Source organism: Physeter macrocephalus, chromosome 20, assembly GCF_002837175.3.
Source record: "Physeter macrocephalus isolate SW-GA chromosome 20, ASM283717v5, whole genome shotgun sequence".
Taxonomy (NCBI): Eukaryota; Metazoa; Chordata; class Mammalia; order Artiodactyla; family Physeteridae; genus Physeter; species Physeter macrocephalus.
In genome coordinates, this window is record NC_041233.1 from 16,277,692 (window position 1) to 16,297,627 (window position 19,936).

A 19,936-nucleotide genomic window follows, 5' to 3' on the forward strand; every position below is an offset into this window, starting at 1 on the left:
AATTAATATCTATTTCAGTATTTACAGAGAATTTCCCCACATTGATGAAAATCGCTGTTACAGTACACTTTGAAAATAATTTTTATAATCACACATTCTGCATATCACTCTTATAGTCCTTCTTTTCTAAATTTATGAATGAAATGTGGTTTACAAGTTACAGTTTTCCTGGTCCTAGATTAGGATTTGAATACAGAGCCAAAGGTTACCAGTATGTTGCTTTCTTTACTATTAACAGGGTCATCAACTCTGCAAAAGCAGAGCTACCAAAGAAAAATCGTGAAAATGAAAGTCAAAGGAAAAATCTAAACATAATAGACTTGTATTGGCCAGAAATTCAGAGTATAATTTCAGAATGTATTCAAACATATCATTGCTGAGAGCATTAATATTTTCAATAATGGTATGTCCATTTTAGGAAAGAATTATTCTCACCCATAAATAAAACCAAGCAATTTGGCTGTGGAAAATTTCCTTAACCTTTTGTCATGTCACATTTCTGAGTAATGTATTAGTTTTCTAGGGCTGCTAGAACAAAGTACCACCAACTGGATAGCTTAAACAAAAGAAAATTATTGTGTCAACAGGGTTCTTCCTTCTGCAGTCTGTGAGGGAGAATCTGTTGCAGGTCTCTCTTTTAGTCTGGTTTTTTTTTGGCCTTCTTTGTTCCTTGGCTTGTAAATCATCACCCTGATCTCTGCTTTCATCTTCACCTGGCATTCTCCCTTTGTGCCTGTCTCTGTGTCCAAATTTCCCAGTTTTATAAGGATACAAGTCATACTGGATTAGAGCTCACCCTAATTATCTCATTTTAACTAGATTACCTCTGTAAAGACCCAATCTCCAAATAAGGTCACCATATCTTTTTTAGGGGGACCCAACAATCCCTTTTGTATATCTTGAGGAAAACTAGTATATGGCAAGGAATAATTTGAGGGATTGGATTAGAAAAGTAGGGAAAAAAACTAACAAAATAGCTGTCTTAATATAATTTGAGTTGTCACATGGGAGAAGGAATACTGATTTTTCTATCTTAACTGTGAAATGCAAGGCTAGAGCAATAGGTAGATGTTATAGGGAAGATAATTTTATTCAGTGTAGGGAAAACTTACTAACACCTGGAGTTGTTCAACATTGAGACTGACAGTCTCATGAGAGCAGTGTGTTCTCCATCACTGGAGGCATGAAAGGGAGAGTAGAAAGCTAGTTAAGGATCTTGATTATATTACTTGTATGCTTCCTATGGAGAATGGTAGATGAAGTACCGTGAAGCATTTTGTATTTAATAAAACTACTTAGATATTTAAATGAATACATTAACCTTGTATTAGAACAATATCAAGAATAATTAATAAACAGCATTGTTTGGCATTTTAAAAAAGCGTGATTATGTACAGCACTGAATAAATTATATGCTAAAGCTTCTACTAATGTGACAGTTTTTCATTGTCAAAGTGTGATCATTCTTAATGGCTCCTCAAATTTGGAATGCACTTTCACCAAAACTGTGAAGTGGATAAACTGACTTTATTCTATGAAGACACCATCACACTGATACCAAAACCAAAAATACCACCAAAAAATAAAATTACAGGCCAATATCCTTGATGAATATAGCTTCAGAAATCCTCAAGAAAATATTAGCAAACTGAATCCGATAACACATAAAAAAGAATACATACCATGACCAAGTGGGATTCATCCCAAGTTCACAAGGATGGTTCAACATATGCAAATCAATCAACGTAATACACCACATTAACAAAAGAAAAGTCAAAAACCTTATGATCATCTCAACAGATGCAGAAAAGACACTTGACAAAATTCAGCATCCATTCATGATAAAAACTCTTACCAAAGTGGGTATAAGAGAGAAGATATCTCAACATAATAAAAGCCATTTATGACAAACCCACAGCCAGTATAATACTCAATGGTGAGAAGCTGAAAGCCTTCCCACTAAAATCTGGAACAAGACAAGGATGCCCGCTCTCGCCACTTCTATTCAACCTAGTGTTGGAAGTCCTAGCCACAGCAGTCAGACTAGAAAAACAAAAGGGATTTCCCTGGTGGTCCAGTGGTTAAGGCTCCATGCTCCCAATGCAGGGGGCCCAGGTTCCATCCCTGGTCAGGGAACTAGATCCTGCATGCTGCAACTAAGACCCGGTGCAGCCAAATAAATAAATGTGGGGTTTTTTTGTTTTCTTTTTTTGTTTTTTTGCGGTACGCGGGCCTCTCACTGCCGTGGCCTCTCCCGTTGCGGAGCACAGGCTCCGGACGCGCAGGCTCAGTGGCCATGGCTCACCAGCCCAGCCGCTCCGCAGCATGTGGGATCTTCCCGGACCGAGGCATGAACCCGTGTCCCCTGCATCGGCAGGCGGACTCTCAACCACTGCGCCACCAGGGAAGCCCAAATGTTTTTTTTTTTTTTAATTGGAAGGGAAGGGGTAAAATTGTCCCTATATGCAGATGACGTGATACTATATATAGAAAACCCACACAAAAGGACTCCACACAAAAACTACTAAATCTAATAAATGAATTCAGCAAAGTAGTAGGATACAAGATTAACATGCAGAAATCGGTTGCATTTTGTTGTACTAACAATGAAATGTCAGAAAGGGAATGTAAAAAAAACAGTATCTTTTAAAATCGCACCAAAAAAAAATAATACCTAGGAATAAACCTGACCAAGGAGGTGAAAGACTTACACGCTGAGAACTATGAAACATTAAAAATGGATCAACTGATTTTTTTTCTTTAACATTTGAGAGTCCCTCAAGAACAATGAGCAGTAGATACCCATGAGTGCCGACTTAAAGAATATGGGAATAAAACAAACTTAGTGGTATTTGCCTGATGGGTGTCATTACGGCCATGATCAGTTCTTCACTGCTTTGTGCCTGTGTTTTCTATGGGAACACTGACCAATCTCACTATTGCTGAACAAACTTCCCAGTTGTTCATTTGATGTTTGTTTATTTGCATTATATTTTTTTAATCATTAATTTTCATCAACCTTAGTTTCTATTTCTGATTTTCTGAAATATGGGGACTTTCAGTTTTCACTTTGTAAACCTAGGCTAATTTTGCCAATATAAATGATAATCGTTTTAAGGTGTTTAATGGATCATGAATGTGTAGGACAGAGTGTTCTCTAAAGATATACCTCTCGGTCCATATAAAAAAGACTTGCTAGTGTATAAATCTTAAACAATCTAAAAATATTAAAGTGTTAAATAAAACTATATGAGGAACGTGGTCTGAAAGCTTTGTGTAAAGATATTGTGAAAAGATATCTGGTCTTCTTGCGAAGTAAAAGTTTCAAATATGCAAGTTAGAAGTAAACTTTTTCCCCCCCACAAAGTTTATACATTGTTATGATTAAATATTTTTTAGGAACTTCTAAACTCTACATCTTGTTTTATATGGTAAATAAATGTGATGCAAATACTACTTTATTTCAATTGGTCTTCTCTAAGTTTAAGAAATAAACTGTATTGTCCATGGGTAGGGGATTAAGAGATACAAACTATGTATAAAATAAGTAAACTGCAAGGATATATTGTACAACAGAGAATATAGCCAATATTTTATAATTGTGAATGTGGTATAACCTTTGAAAACCGTAAATCTCTGTTGTACACCTGAATCTTATATAATATTATCCATCAACTGTACCTCAAAAATAAATAAATAATTTTTTTAAAAGAAATTAAATGTACTGTCTTCCAGTAACCCTGTACCCAATTACCTTAAATGTTTGCTGGTGACAAATTCTTATAGTGCTTTAACTAAAATAACTCACCTAAAATTAAGATGAGTTCAACATAGCTGGTAAACCATTTTAAGAGTAATAGTTATAAACTAACAAAAAGAAACCTTGGTTACCTTGAATGACTGAGAAGTATAAAGGAAATGCTAAAAATCATATAACCTGTAACCTAAAAATGGCACTGCCTATCTAAATATGTGATGAGAGGAGGAACTGCATGAGGAAGGAAAGCATTCAGTTTCTTCCTTTGAAGAATTCAGTTTTGATCCCCCACTTCAAAGTATGTCATCACTGGCTCTTGTCCTCTCTTTTATGCTTTCCTCACCTTTTTGTCTAGTTTTACTCTTTTTCCCTTCACTCTCAGTAAAGGTTAGGAGAGAATGGAATGGTCTCTGTCATGTGCAGAGATACAGTAATTTAAAAGGGTAGAAATATAATCTATAGTCTCCACACCAACAGAGAAAAAAAGAGGCTAAAGGGATATAAAAGACCAAAATAAAGGGGACAAGGTGTGGGAGACATATGGACAAAAAAAGATAGTAGAAATGGGTTCAAAAATATCAATAGAGACAATAAATGTAAACAGATTACATTTTTCTGTTAAAAGACAGACTGTAACACTGGGAAAAAACCTATAAAGTTATAAAATGTGATTGAAAGATAAAAGAAGATCTAAATAAATGGATAGCTCATATTAATGGATCAATATTAGTTGATGATTATCAGTTCTTCCCAAGTAGATCTATGAATTCTCTGGAATTCCAACAGGATTTTTTTGTTTTTGTTTCATGAAACTTGATAGACTATCTATAGTTCATAGGAAAGGACAGAAGCTCAGGAATTAATAAGATAGCAGCAAAGAACAGGGAAGGAAAACTTGTCCTGTTATATATCAAGATTAATTATAATGTTGTAGTGATTGAGACAGTATAGTACTGTATTGGTGCAGTGATTGACAATAGACTTAAGGAAACACAGTCAAGAATCCAGAAACTAAATTAGGCATATAAGGAAATCTGATATGACAGAAGTAGTATTCAAATTCAGTGGGCAAGGATGGATAATTAAATAGTGTTGTGACAACTTGGTTATCTCTCAGAAAAAAGAATGAGACTACAGCCTTACTTCACAGCAAGCTCAAAAATAAATTATCAGTGGATTACCTGCCCAAATGTGAAAACTGTAACATTTATAATATAACAATATAGGTACTGCTGTTATCCCCACTTTGCCAATGAGAAATGCAAGGGTTAAAGATATGAAATAACTTGCCCAAGGTGGTAACATACTAAGTGGCAGAGCTAAGTGGCAGGTTGGTTCTAGAACCAGACCTTAACCAATGTGCTATACCACCTCCCTGTGTTATAATTTACCTGTTATTTTATTAATTTTAAATCAGCATTTTGGAGATAGAATTTACATATAATTTCTGTGAGTTTTGTCAAATAGTACACTCACTATCACCACCCCTATCAAGTTTCACTTTACATTCTCAACAATGGTAATTGATTTTCACTACATTGGCAATAAATCTGTCTGCCAATCTATGTGAAAAAGAAATATCTAATTATATTAAATATCCTTTTCAGGATATAGAATTTTTAAAACTCCATTTAGAAACTCATACTGCTATTTTCTCAATTCCTCAGTAGCTCGAGGGCAGGGAAGGAAGGTATATGGAAGAAGCCAGTACTAGAATTGTGGCCCAATGAGGGCAAAAATTGCATAGTTTTGTAACATATGTAACTAACAAAGTATGATAGTCAGAAGGTGTAAGAATTCTTTAAAATCAATAAGAAAATAGACAATCTAAAAGAAGAATGTACAAATGAACCAGTGGCAACTAGACATGGAAAAAGATGCACAAAACTCATTAGTTTTCAGGAAAATGTAAATTAAGACCACATTGAAATTCCATTTCACTCCTTCTAGCTTGCAAAAATTAAGAAGTCTGAAAATACCAAGTGTTGGCAAGGATGGGTAGAACAACAGGATCCTTTTTTGCAATGCCAGTCAGAGAGTAAGATGCTGTAGCTGCTTTGGAAAACAGTTTGGCCCTAACTCATAGTGTTAATCATTCACGTAACCTATAACCCAGCAATTCCACAACTAGGTAGAATTTGGCACATGCACCAGGAGACATTTGCAAGGATATTTATAGGAAAGTCTTAAAACAAAAATCTACCAAGAATACTAATTTACGTGGACAAGAGAATGGGTGAATAAATGCTGGTCTGTTTACATAATGGAATATTACACAGCAGTAAAACTGAATGAGATACCACTTACAAGTATCAGTATGGATGACTATTAGGACAATTAAAGTGTGTTTTTTGAAAAAAAAAAACAAAAACAGCCTGATACGATTGCATTTAGTGTGATACCATTTTAAAGGCTCCAGCATAGGTAAAACTAAACAATACATAATTTAGAGATATATACATATATGGAACATAGTTTTCAAAACAGAGAGAATAATAAACACGAATTTTAGGATATGGGTTAACTCAGAGAGTACCCTGACAGAGGAAGGGGTGCTGGGACAATGGTGTTGGCGGTGTTCTACTTTGAAGTTGGATGAGTGATTCACTTCATTATGCTCCCCGACTTAGAAGTGTATGTCAGATATTTTCTTTATAGCGACCATTACATTTTTAGAATGCTTAAGGGAATTCCCTGGTGGTCCAGTGGTTAGGACTCCGCAATTTCACTGCCGAGGGCGCGGGTTCAATCCCTGGTCAGGGCAAGACGTGTGGCACAGCCAAAGAAAATGCTTAACACATATAGTGAGTCAGGACCAAGGTATCTACAGTAACTGAAGGGACAAGTTTAAGACAACACAGAGCAGATACCAACAGAAAGGAGATATCGCCCCTGTCCCAGCCCATATGCTTCTTGCTGGTGTAGAGGCCAGTTTAAGTGCTAAGCCAGGCCCCAGATGGAGGGAGGGAAGGAACTGCACCTGTCATGAAGAATATGTGAACAGAAGGCCAGAACCTCTGTGAAACCGCCAGGCAGGCTGTTTCTAGTCCCTTTTTTGTTGTTGTTCCCTCAAAGCTGGTATGAGTCCAGTGAAGATATCAAGTTTCTTATTTATCCAAAGGATTTTCAAGGTTCTAGAAGTAAGTACATAGATGGCCACTTAAGAGCTTTCTCTTTTTTTCCCACTTACTTTAAGGTAACAGTATTTTCCTTGTCTGTCCATTTGGTATATGGGATATTGCTATAAAAAGTAATTCAGTGTTAAAAAAACTGCATAAATCAATGTGCCTTCACATAGCTACTTCCAGATTAAGACAGACCTAAGAGATAGTGTTGATGTTGAAATGTAGAATAATTTTCTTAACAACCACTGCTTTGTGTTCTTAATGATGTTGCTTGTCCATTTTGATCGTTTACAAAAAAATGTCACTGTCAAAAAATGTTGCATTGCTTGAAATTCCCTAATACCTACACAAGAATAATTTAGCTTTTAGGTTATGTGTTTTAGAGCAATTCCCCACTATTACAAAGGAGATGACATTAGTTCTAGAATCCGGGGTGGGTTTGAACCTATCAATGGAAGATAATACCTAATATTAACATTTTACACTAATGGGTAGCTCTGATTCCTTATGCACCCTGAGCATCACTTATAGAAGGGGAGGGAAACGGAAAATATTAAATTTAGTTACGTGTTTTCTGTGTGGTCAGTGTTGCTGTGGGGGTGATCTGGCTGAGACATCTGTCACCCACCGATGGCCAGGATTTATTTGGCCTGCTAGGCTGTCCCCTTGCTCCCTGGTCATTCCACGTGCTGTGCTCACTTGGTCATTACAGGAGGACATTCAAAGCCTCGCAGCACCTCAGGAACATGATTATGAGACATTAGCTAGTAGATGTGCAGATTATGTCTGTGGAGATTTCTAGCTTGAGAATGCAAAGTAAATAAATTTACTATATTTAACTTTAAAAGTTATCCATATTCCTGTACTACCCCAGCAGTCACCCAGAAACATCAATAAGATTGCCAGCTAGTCTAACACTTTCTTTTTTTTAACGTGAAGAATGTTAGAGTATTTGATTGAGGAATCTTGGAGGATTTCGTAAGAATGGCTTAAGAAGAGGAAATTAGAAAATGAATCATCAGCCAGCTTCTAGAAAAGAAGGAGTACTGCCCAAAGCCCAAGCATATACTTGTGGGATAAAGGAAGTGGTTTATTATGGAACATTTCTTATTAAAGATGACTGGAAAACAACAAGGTCCGACTGTATAGCACAGGAAACTATTCAGTATCCTGTGATAAACCATAATGGAAGAGAATATGAAAAAGAATTATATATGTGTATATAGAATCACTTTGCTGTACAGTAGAAATCAGCACAACATTGTATATCAACTAAACTTCAATAAAATAATTTTTTAAGAAGATGTTTGGAAACTCATCAGATAAAATGGAACTTTAATATAAACAAGAAAAGGTTTTGAAGCTGAGATAAACAAAAAAATTTTAAAAAACAAAAGCATCTTAGCCTACAAATGGGCTCTGAAATCAGTGACCATTTATTCCTTTTACTCCTAGCCAGATTCTTGTTTCATTATTGTTTTGTCAGAGTCTTACGTTTTGCTAGCATTTAATCCCTCAAACTAATCATAAAACTTGTCAATAAAGGGACAAAATTTCCTAACATTCACCCTTTAAAAAGGAGTTTTGTATGATGGGGTACTTTAAAGTTACAGTTTTGAACCAGAAAAGCAGTTCTATAGCTTTACGGATGTTGAAAATTGATGCCATCATTTAATTTGAGAAATATGATTGATAGTGATAACTTTCACCTCTTAAAAATCTAAATAAAATTATTTTCGCTATAACTGAACACATGATAAATTGAGTATCTATTTTCATAGAGATGATTTAGATCTTCATTTAAAATAAGAGCTTACCAAGCCCTATACTATGTTTAAAAGCTTTTAAAACACCTTTCCCAGAGCCCGTTCCCAAAGATTCTAACTTAATGGATTTGGGCTGGGGCTGGACATCCTTATTTTTTAAAGCTACCTGAGAGATTGCAATGTGCAACCAGGTTTGAAAACCATTACAGTAGAGGTTATGAGATAGAAAACCTGGTGATGATTTTTTTGAGAAAGAGTGTCAAGAAACTATCACTTGCTGCTAAATATTGTTACCATTTTAAAACAAAGAAACAAAAATTGTACAATATCCTTAGTTTGGTTTTCAGTGATTTGATGATTTTTAAGTCAGTTTGAGTACCTAGAAAATGTCCGAAGCTAAGCAATAAGCAACATTAGTGGCCTATAAAGTAATCTTTCTAGACAAACTTGGTCTTTTCAGATTGAATTATAGAAGTATTAGAGGAAAGGAATGTAGTGGAAGGAATATCTGGATTTTATTACAGCATTCTCTGTGTGCTTCATGAAATTCACTTGGAAATGCATTTCATATTTCCAGCTAGTATGTGAACAAAGTCTAGCAAACAGCAGAATATCACATTGTCAGGTTGGCCGAGTAGCACATTTGCAGCAGTACACATCTATGCTGCCTTAAAAAGATCATTTGTAAAATTTGTCAGTATGAGGCTTTATGTTTATTTTTAAACATAGACTCATCAAAATCATTCCACGCCTTTTAAAAGTTTCCACAGCGTTAATATTGTATATGAGAATGTGTTATATGTCTTGGTTTAAAAAAATAGGTAATGAGAATCTGGTGGGGGTGGGGAGATGGGAGGAAGCATCAGGGCAGATTTAATTTTTCATAGCAGAAAGACAGGTGCTATTTAGGGTTGAAACGCTAGCCTTTCATAATCCTTAAAGGAGTAGTGTAGACCCTGACATTTGTAACGTTTAAGATTTTATTTATTCCTTCGGTTTTACTTATTGTCTGTTAAATTTAAGCAAAATGTAATTTAGAATTTTTATTTTAAATCCCATATATTTTCAGATTCCACTTGTATATACTTTTTCTGTCACTCTTCTTTCTCTACTAAGAGTACAGAAAGATGTTTGGATTATCAGACGTTATCACTGATTTTCTGGTCAGTAGAACTGGGGGTGAGTCTTAGATTTCTACTTTGTTCTTTTTGGTAAAGTTTCTATAATAAATATAAATCATTTCTACTAAAAATTCATTTCGTTTTTAATTGAAATAACGTTGATTTATAACATTTTCTGTTTCATGTGTACAACATTATATTTCTACTTCTGTCTACACTGCAGCATGCTCACCACCAAAAATTTAGTTTCCATTAGTCCCCATACAGTTGATGCCCTTTACCCATTTCGCCCTCCCGTCCCTTCCCCTCTGGTAACCACTACACTGTGCTCTATATCTACATGTCTGTTTTTTATTTCATTTGTTCATTTATTTTGGTTTTTTGCTTTTCATATTCGACATGAGTGAAATCATACGGTATTTGTCATATTTCACTTAGCATAATAATGCCTTCAAGGTCCATCCATGTTGTCACATATGGCAAGATTTGATCTTTTTTTTATGGCTCATGAACATTTATTCTGCATCTTGGCTATTGTAAATAATGCTGTCCACCAACTCGCGGACCTTAAGTAAGGTCACTTTAACAGTTTGACCCCCGAGTCTAATAGATTACTAACCCTAACTCATCTCACTTACGTTAAGACCTCAGCTCCTCACTTCCATCTCTCTGGGCGCATTCAAGGGTACAGGATGCTACACATACAGGCAGAGTCACTACCTGCAGCCCTGCAGTCCTCTTGCTGTGACTGTTCCTTGTGCCGTTGATGCCGCCTTCCTCTGTGCTTTATTATGCCCCCCAGTGTCCCCCCCAGACATGCATCAGGCAGGACTGATTCACCTCTGACTTCCAAGTCTGTGCTCACTGCCACTAAGGCCACCTGGAGTTCCTTGCTGCTTTCAGTTGTCTGTTGCTGCATAACAAACGACCCCCAAAACTTAGTGGCTTTAAAAAAAAAAACATTTTATTATATCTCTCTATTCTGTTCTACATGAAAAAGAACATCAGCTTTCCTTAATCTTTCTAATGTTACGATCATATAGCAAGCTTCTTTTGTTTGGAATCATTTTTAAAGCTGTTTCATGCATTAGAAGGTTTTTGGTGCATTGCAGTTTTTTTCCAGTACTAGTAGACCTAAAGTCTTAAATGTAATGATGGAAAAACAAATTTGCAGGTGTCATCTTTAAGTATTTAACTGACAATTTTTTCCTTGTATGCAAATCCTACCTTTTTTTTCCTCTCTCTCTTTTTCTCATAAACTGACTCAAGTTCTAGGATGATTTGGTTAAGTTGCCTTTATTTGGTCAATAAGAAAGTAAAACTTACTCTAAATTAAAAGAATAGGTCATTTGTCAGTTTTTAGGTGATCATTATTCCTACTAGTAAAAGTAGCTAACTTTCAGCTTACTGAAAAGCTTGTCTTGATTGTTAAAGAATAAATCTCTCAGGAAACAATCTTACTTATCAGGTTTAAACATTTGTGTGAAGAAGAGAATATATTTTCTAGAAGTGACTTTTTCTGAGTGACAAATATGGGCACACAATTTGTTATGATACTGTTTCTAGCAAACAATATTTGGAGGAGTTTCATTTTGTGAGTCTTGTTTCTCTGTAACTGATATGTGTGTATGTGTTTTTAAAACATGCTGAAATTTCTCCAACTTTTCTTTTGTGTCTCTTCCCTGAGGAAAGCTTTATGGTATTTAAAGTATAGTTCATTGTGTTGCTCTGGAAACTAAAAAAATACAGAAAAAACATAAAAAGTAAATCTTTGACCACCAACCAATAACAAAACATTCCATGAAAAGAAAATAATTTAATGAAGCAAATACATTTTAAGTAAGTTGAGAGCAGATGCTCTCCACAAAATTGGAATGAGTCAGACATGAGGAAAACAACCACAAATCCAAATTAATATAACATTGGGAAATATGGTCATTTTTGTATGTATGTTGACATTGAGACTTCTGCTACTGAAGGAACTTAGACTTCTGTTACTGCTTTTTTGACTTTATGATTTAATAAATTATGATTAAAAGATACCTTTGTGCATCAAATGGCGAATTTTAAATTGCTGATACACATATGTTTAACTAAGTGATGATTACATTTAACCCACTGAAAGAAAATGCTACGGCTGTCATAATTTTCTAATCCTAAATGGCCATTGCAATTTTTTAAGGCCATGAAAGAAAATTATAGAACCGTCAGGTTGAATATTTAGTACTTTATCAATTTCAATTTCTTTAGTACTTTGTCACGTTTTCATTTTCTGGCCTCAGCTTAGGCTATATTCATATATTAGATTGTGCCTATAAGTGATTCAGTCCTGCCTTGCTGTGTACACTAAAGGAGTTTATTTTTTATGTTGTTCTTTCTGTAAATATATATTGAGCACCTGCTGTGTTTCAGAGAGTGTCTAGACCTTGGGGAGGTGGAGCTAAACTTGGTACAGTTTTTGTCCTAATTGAACAGCCAGCATACAGACAGCAGATGGAAAGTTAGTGAACATAATATTGTTGGACAATCGTAGTAGCTAATATTTATGGACTGTGTACCATGTGCTTAGCATTGTTATATGGCTTAACTCATTTAATGCTCACAACAAGGTAGTCCCTATTACCGTTGCAATACAGAAAAGCACACAGGTGCAGGAAGGTTAATGACTTGCCCAATGTCACACTGCTAGTAGTGTCACATCAAGTATGTTTAAGATGCTGTGAGAACAGAGGGGAGGGGTTCCTCACCTACAGAGGAGGCAAGGAAATCTAAGAGGAAAATGGCCTTCATCTTCCTCTTTGAAGTTATCCTCTTTGAGAAGAGGCCTCAATCAGAGAGGAAAAATATGCCACCACACAGAAACAAAATAACTTGACTCTCTTAGGAAAAAGCAAGGAGTTCAATATCACTGGAGCAGAAATGCAAAAGCATAGACTAGAAAGCTCAGAAGAGTTAGATCAATTAGGTCTTGCACAGCCTGATGAGTTGTTTCCTTATTGAGAAAGCAAGGAGAAACAGCTGAAAGCTTTTAAGTACAGTTTACCCTTGAACAACATGGGTTTGAGTTGCGTGGGTCCACTTACAAATGGATTTTTTTCAACAGTAAATAATACAGCACTGTGTGATGCAGGGTTGGTTGAATCCGGGAATATGGAGGAACCGGGTATACGGTGGGCGACCAAGTTATAGGAGGGACTTTTGATCACACGGAGAGTCCACACCCCAACCCCTCCCTGCATTGTTCAAGGATCAACGATATGACTAGGGGGCCCGAGGACAGTGAGGAGGACAGATAGTCCCCATGAAAAATAAGAAGGGTCAGAATTAAGGCTGAGGTAAGTGTCAGGGCTATGGGGACAGACATGTCGGCATGAGAGAGGTCTGGGGGGGATTTGGACAAAACTTGGTGGCTAGATGTGAGGAGGAGGAAGAAATTTCATACTATCAGAGTAAATTTCAAAAGTAACATTTGGGGGCTTCCCTGGTGGCGCAGTAGTTGAGAGTCCGCCTGCCGATGCAGGGGACACGGGTTCGTGCCCCGGTCCGGTAAGATCCCACGTGCCGCGGAGCGGCTGGGCCCGTGAGCCATGGCCGCTGAGCCTGCGCTCCGCAACGGGAGAGGCCACGACAGTGAGAGGCCCGCTTACCCGAAAAAAAAAAAAAAAAAAGTAACATTTGGTGAAACTGCTATAAGGGAAACAATACCTTTTTTTGGCGGTGGGCGGGCGGTGCCCTGCGAGGCTTGCAGGATCCTAGTTCCCAGACCGCGCCCCCCAGCAGCGAAAGCGTGGCGCCTAACCACGGGACCCAGGGAATTCCCCTCTACTTTCTCAAGATTCGGAGGAAACTTCCCAATTCTTCTTGCACATGTATGCACTGGGGTTTAGCTAAATGCCACTAAAGCAAAGACCATTTGATTTACCTAGTCCTTTCTCCACACGTTAAAAATTACAAATTAGAAAGAAAAGAACTATGAGATGGATGGCCAATAGAAGAGGCTGGCATCTGCCACTCTGTGGCCGTTATCATGCGAGATTAATCTTAAGGGCTGTCTTATATTTAACAAACATAAAGAAGACAGAGTTGGCCATGTGAAAATAACAAAACTTTGCATTTTAAATTGATCAGTTATTATGGGTCATACTTATTGTGTTCCTGTTGAAAGGTAGAGCATTTTGTTTAGAGTGTTCATCTAGTCTCAGGGGTGACATGCAGTTTTAAATATGGTGGTCAGGGAAGGCCTCAGGGAGAAGTTGACATTTGAGCAAAGACTTGAAGGAGGTGAAGGCATTAGCCACGCAGAGACTGGCGAAGAGCTTCCCAGGAAGGGAGGTGACCAAGTACAAGCCCTAAGGCAGGGCCCTGCCCAGCACCGGGAGGTCAAGGATGGCTGGGACAGAGCAATAGTGTGGCCAGCTGTGTAGGCCATTGTTAACAACATTGGAATTTACTCTTGAATGAGGTGAGTTTTGACCAGAGGAGCAACATTATCAGATTTGATTTTATTTTATCTTTTATTTGTTTGTTTATTTTTGACTGCGTTGGGTCTTTGTTGCTGCGTGTGGGCTTTCTCTAGTTGCAGCGAGCAGGGGCTACTTTTGGTTGCGGTGCGCAGGCTTCTCATTGCAGTGGCTTCTCTTGTTGCAGAGCACGGGCTCTAGGTGCGCAGGCTTCTGTAGTTGCAGCTCATGGACTCAGTAGTTGTGGCTCACAGGCTCTAAAGCACAGGCTCAGTAGTTGTGGCGCACAGGCTTAATTGCTCTGCGGCATCTGGGATCTTCTCAGACCAGGACTCGAACCCGTGTCCCCTACATTGGCAGGCGGATTCTTAACCACTGCATCACCGGGAAGACCCAGATTTTATTTTAAAAGATCTCTCAACCATGGAGAATCAACTAAAGGGGCAAGGATGGAAGCTTATTAATATAGTCGGCTATTTTAATAAACCAGTGAGGGATGGGTGGTGACTTGGACCAGATTGGTAATAGTCATCAGATTCTGGATTTATTTTAATGATTGTTAAATGCAGAGGATTGTTTGACAGATTGTGGATATCCAAAGTGATGAAACTGGATGAGTTTACCTAGGGAGTAAGTATATCTAGAAAAAAGAAGAAAGTCGACAGGTTATTTCTAAAATGTATATGAAAATGCAGAGGACTAAGAATAGCCAAGACAATCTTCAAACAGAAGAGCAAAGAATAGAAGAACCAAGTGGGATGACACATTTGATCAGATATTAAGAGTAGGATGAGTTAATCAGATAAAGATTTATTATAAAGGTACAGCAATTAAGACAATGTGCTATAGGAGAAAGGATAGACAAATAGGCCAGTGAACGAGCTTAGGGTCTAGAAAGAGTCCCATACGTCTATTATGGATACTTGTTTTATGACAAAAGGTAGTACTGCAGAGCAGTGAGGAAAGGTTGTTAACTACAATAGTGATTCCATGTCAACTGGATATCCATATATCCATAAAATCATGGCCCCCAACTCAGCCCCTAACTCGAAAATATCAATTCCAGTCTGATTACAGATAAAAAGTTAATGCAGGTTTCTAGAAGGTAATATAAAAAAATATCTTTATGACTTTAAAATAAGGAAAACCAATCTTAAACAGGGCACAAAAAGCATTAGTCATAAAGGAGATGTCTAATAATGATAAATTGAAACAGACTAAAATACTTCATCAAAAGACATCATTAAGAGAGTGAAAAAAGGCAGAGTGGGAGAAAACATTTATAACATATGAAAGTGAAAATTGGCTCATATTCAGAATGTACAAAGAAAAATGGACAAGGGACCTTATACCAAAGAGAGGGAGGGAGACACATGCAAATAGCCAAGAAACCTAGGAAAAGGTGCTTTCACTTCTCTTTCTGGAGTGGTGGCAACATTATGTGTTGCTGAACCACATTTCTGTCCCCTTCGTTTATCTTTGTGAAAAGAACTAGAGCTTCCTGGATCTTTATTTGTACTAGTTGTGCACTAGTAAATTTTTAGGATTGAAAAGGAATTGAGATTATTCAAATTTAATCTAAAATTTGAATGGCTATATGTTTAAGAAAAATATAAACAAATTCCTGAACATGAGATTACTGCTTTGAGGAAAGCTCTCCTACCATAAGCATAAGTAGTATTAGGCACACTCATGCATAACCTCTTTTTTTTTTTTTTTTTTTTTTTTTTTTTTTTTTTTGCGGTACGCGGGCCTCTCACTGCTGTGGCCTCTCCCGTTGCGGAGCACAGGCTCCGGACGCGCAGGCCCAGCGGCCAAGGCTCACGGGCCCAGCCACTCCACGGCACGTGGGATCTTCCCGGACCAGGGCACGAACCCGTGTCCCCCGCATCGGCAGGCGGACTCTCAACCACTGCGCCACCAGGGAAGCCCCAGGCATAACCTCTTTATTAAGAAATAGATGATTCTGCCTTGCTGCTAAAACTTGTGGGTATAGGACTTCCCTGGTGCCGCAGGGGTTGAGAATCTGCCTGCCAATGCAAGAGACACGGGTTCGAGCCCTGGTCCGGGAAGATCCCACATGCCACAGAGCAGCTAAGCCCGTGAGCCACAACTACTGAAGCCCACATGCCCTAGAGCCTGCGCTCCTCAGCAAGAGAAGCCACTGCAATGAGAAGCCCGTGCACCGCAACGAAGAGTAGACCTCGCTCGCCGCAAGTAGAGAAAGCCCATGCACAGCAATGAAAACCCGATGCCGCCAAAAATAAATAAATAAATTAATTAATAATTTTTTAAAAACTTGTGGGAATAGAGGGTGCAGTCAGAAAAATGCCAACAGGGACACTAACATATCTTGAAAGAAATATGATTACTAGGGAAGAAAATGCACACAAAATGCTTATTTTCTATTAATGTTTCAAATTTTATTATTATTATTTTTAAAGATGTAACCTAAAGGTAGAAGCTATCCTGAGTGGCAGTTATTGGTTGTCATAAGAGGAAGGTTCTCATCAGATGGCACTGGGATCCAAGGTAACCAGCATGTGTTTAGCAGGGACTGGAAGTGATAAGGATAGAAAAGCATCTGTGTTTAGAATGCTCCAATGAGCAATCAGCACTCTCCTGAGATGACCCTTTCCTGTTGCTAGGCACTCATTTCTGTTTCTAGAGTGGGTGGCAACATTATGTAATGCTGAACCACATTTCCATCCTCTTTATATGTCTTTGGGGGAAGAATTAGAGCTTCCTAGTGTTTTATTTTATACTATTAAATTTTTAGGATTGAATAGAAATTGACATTGTTCAAATTTGGCCTGAAACTTGAATGGCTTTACACTTCATAGGAAAAAAAAAAATCTACTTCTGAACTTAAGATTACAATTTTAAGAAAAGATCTTTTACCATAAGCATCAAATAATGTTAGGAACTCTCATGTATAAGCAGTAGTTTAGGTGGCGGATTTACATAATTCACATCAGATATAGGCAACTCCCATATCTCAGCTTATGTCATCTGGCCCCAGAAGTGCCTCATAAGAGACTGATTTCCTTTCTTGTTATAGACTGTTCTGATTGTCCTTTTTAGAACAAAGCCTCTGAAAATTTAAAGAGCAATTTAGAGTGTCCTTTTCAGTGGTCTGGTGGACAAAAATGTAACTGTGATGGGCCTTCCCATTGAGAAAAAGAAAAATGCTAGATAAAATATTTATTTAATAACATTTTAAAATATACCATTGATGAAAGCTATTTAGACCATGCGTATTCTTTTAAATAAAATGAAAATAAAATACTGGTTGACAACATGATCAATCAAAGACTTTATAACCATTCAAGATTATGTAAAGAAAATACTACCATTATATGTAATGGCTGGGGATTGGAAATGTTCGAAGGTGATCTCCTCTAAGAATCAAAATAAATGCCTTCTAGGTTATTTTTTTTTAATATACCACTGAACTGATTAGGAAGTACAGTTTGCTCAGAGGCCAAAAGCCTAGCAAGGTAAAGCGAGCACTAAAGTTAGCTTTCACTTACAGGCATTTCCTGAAACCTAATGACCTTAAGTTTTTGGTTTTCCTGTTTTCATGGGGCATGATGAGACAGGAAACAACACGAAGGGTCTATCCAATATAGGCAGTCTAGTAGCATAAAGCTAGAAACCAGAGAACCAAAGAACTAGGTCTCATTCATTCTGTAGAAGGAAAAACAGAGAGAGAAAGAGAGAAATAGAACAGGTAGGACAAAGTACAGAATAAGATGTTACATTTAAACCTAACTGTATCAGAATAGCAGTAAACATAAATGGACTGACAATTCTAGTTAAAGACAGATTTTAGACAGCATAACAAAACAAATCTCGTTACATATTTTCAAGAGGATGTATTTAAGCAAAAATGTACTGAACTACAAAGAAGAAATGGATGAATCCACAGTTATGGTAGGAATTTAGCATAAAATAGTTTCAATATTTTTGTCTTTAGTTCCTACTGTTTATCTTTTACTCTTTTCACTAGGAGTATGGTAGCTAATCCAGTTGTTAGATGTTCCAGTTTTCTACATAATTTGCAGTCTTTTATATAAATGAAACTTAACCTTTTGACAAAGAATTTAATGAAAGTACTTCTAAAATGGGTTTCATTCTTTCCTACCTTCTTTGTAGAAGTATTTCACTGCTTTTTGTTGAATAATGTTAACACTACAGAAAATTTAAGAGTATAATGAACACTATTTACCCTTCACCTAGAAGCACCTGTTGTTAACAGTTTGTCACAGTTGATTTCTCTCTCTCTCTCTCTGTATACACATACGCACATACTGCAATAACAACAGCTTTTTTTTACCCTTGACTTTCCTGAACCTTTTAAAAGTAAGTTGCTTCACTGTATGCCAATAAAATGGACAACCTGGAAGAAATGGACAAATTCTTAGATATGCACAAGCTGCCGAGACTGAACCAGGAAGAAATAGAAAATATGAACAGACCAATCACAAGCACTGAAATTGAAACCGTGATTAAAAATCTTCCAACAAACAAAAGCCCAGGACCAGATGGCTTCACAGGCGAATTCTACCAAACATTTAGAGAAGAGCTAACACCTATCCTTCTCAAACTCTTCCAAAAGATAGCAGAGGGAGGAACACTCCCAAACTCATTCTATGAGGCCACCATCACCCTGATACCAAAACCAGACAAAGACGTCACAAAGAAAGAAAACTACAGGCCAATATCACTGATGAACATAGATGCAAAAATCCTCAACAAAATACTAGCAAACAGAATCCAACAGCACATTAAAAGGATCATACACCATGATCAAGTGGGGTTTATCCCAGGAATGCAAGGATTCTTCAATATACACAAATCAAACAACTTGATACACCATATAACAAACTGAAGAAGAACAACTATATGATCATCTCAATAGATGCAGAGAAAGCTTTTGACAAAATTCAACACCCATTTATGATAAAAACCCTGCAGAAAGTAGGCATAGAGGGAACTTTCCTCAACATAATAAAGGCCATATATGACAAACCCACAGCCAGCATTGTTCTCAATGGTGAAAAACTGAAACCATTTCCACTAAGATCAGGAACAAGACAAGGTTGCCCACTCTCACCACTCTTATTCAACATAGTTTTGGAAGTACTAGCCACAGCAATCAGAGAAGAAAAAGAAATAAAAGGAATCCAAATAGGAAAAGAAGAAGTAAAGCTGTCACTATTTGCAGATGACATGATATTATACATAGAGAATCCTAAGGATGCTACCAGAAAACTACTAGAGCTAATCAATGAATTTGGCAAAGTAGCAGGATACAAAATTAATGCACAGAAATCTCTGGCATTCTTATACACTAATGATGAAAAATCTGAGAGTGAAATTAAGAAAACACTCCCATTTACCATTGCAACAAAAAGAATAAAATATCTAGGAATAAACCTACCTAAGGAGACAAAAAACTTGTATGCAGAAAACTATAAGACACTGATGAAAGAAATTAAAGATGATACAAATAGGTGGAGAAATATACCATGTTCTTGGATTGGAAGAATCAACATTGTGAAAATGACTCTACTACCCAAAGCAATCTACAGATTCAATGCAATCCCTATCAAACTACCACTAGCATTTTTTACAGAACTAGAAAAAAAAATTTCACAATTTGTATGGAAACACAAAAGACCCCAAATAGCAAAAGCAATCT

The 19,936-nt window shown here is 37.1% G+C and overlaps 1 protein-coding gene across 5 annotated transcripts in view; it reads left to right on the plus strand.

Annotated features, from left to right (window-relative positions):
• The window catches only part of REEP3 (receptor accessory protein 3), a 98,734-nt gene that overhangs the window by 7,642 nt on the left and 71,156 nt on the right, over positions 1 to 19,936 (plus strand). The window contains exon 1 of one of the 5 annotated variants that reach the window (XM_007105123.4): positions 9,810 to 9,827. The exons of the other annotated variants lie outside the window; for them this stretch is intronic. The gene's annotated coding sequence lies outside the window, so the exon portion shown is untranslated. Of the gene's footprint in view, positions 1 to 9,809; positions 9,828 to 19,936 lie in introns of those variants that run through there. 5 annotated transcript variants of the gene reach the window in all.